The following is a 1,118-nucleotide window of genomic DNA, read 5'->3' on the forward strand; positions in this document are numbered from 1 at the left end:
CGATTATCCCGCCTACAATGCCTCCCTAAGTACAGAGCCCCGAAGACTTCCGGACAGCTCTGACGTCCGCTAGCGCACCCCCGCCTCCGCTGGGCAATACACTCGCCTGCCCTTCCGCTAACCCCGCGAACCGACTCGTCAGTAATATTCAGTCGGCTAATGTTTAAACCCCGTTAGCTCCGCTCCGTTCGGCTCCGCCAATTGCGGAACCGTCTCCGCTGTAACCATATATATATCCCACTTGTACATAGGTTACGCCCCAGTGGAAAAATCAACTAGAGTTACCCCCCTAGGTTCTAATTGCCAGTCAGTAAGTTAGGGCACGGACATGTCACTAGGCACAGCGCTCTTGGCAGAAGTCGCTGAGGCCGAAGCCCTCCGCTACAGAGACATTCCTTCGTCTCGAATCTGGTCTCTGACACATGTAGCCTATATTCCCTCACACTCCTTACACACTTTCCTATTTTTCCTTATTTTTCTGATTCCATTTCCGGTGTCTAGAGTCCGACTTCCTTATCATCATGTGATGCTCTTTCCTTATTTGTTTATCGGACTCTTCCATGACCCGCTGTACAGCTAGAGAGTATCAGCACCAGACTCGACTGGACCAATATACCCCACTTCAGACCTGACTTGTAGTGAGATCCTTATCCCCCCTCTTTCCTGTCGCGAGTCTAGTTGGATAGACCTGTTACAACGTCACCATTTTTCATTTTCCCACAGTCCAATCGTGTGCACGCATGTGCTCACAGGCAGCAACCCAATCCCACCTTGCACCTAGCACCAGCAGGCCATTGGGGCCACTCCCTGACTGCCTTACCACAGCACACTGTGGATTCAGAGGGTGATCCCTCCTTTCAAATATTGTATTGGTCTCCATGCACACTTTTGGACAAGTTGAACATCCGGGATCGCTGAGAAGGCTCACTCCACTGACTGCCTGGCATGGCATCCACTCAAAATTGGAAGACATGAAATCCCTGTTGATTAATGGACTAACAACCTTGGCCACACATCCATTGGATTTTACCCCTCCACATTTCTTTCACCACTTCATTCTCATTCAATCTTTCCTTTTCCTGTTAAAGTTGTTTCAAATTTCTTGGTGTAAGTCTGAT

Source organism: Cantharellus anzutake (genome assembly GCF_015039405.1).
Source record: "Cantharellus anzutake strain C23 chromosome Unknown EI90scaffold_199, whole genome shotgun sequence".
Classification (NCBI taxonomy): Eukaryota; Fungi; Basidiomycota; class Agaricomycetes; order Cantharellales; family Hydnaceae; genus Cantharellus; species Cantharellus anzutake.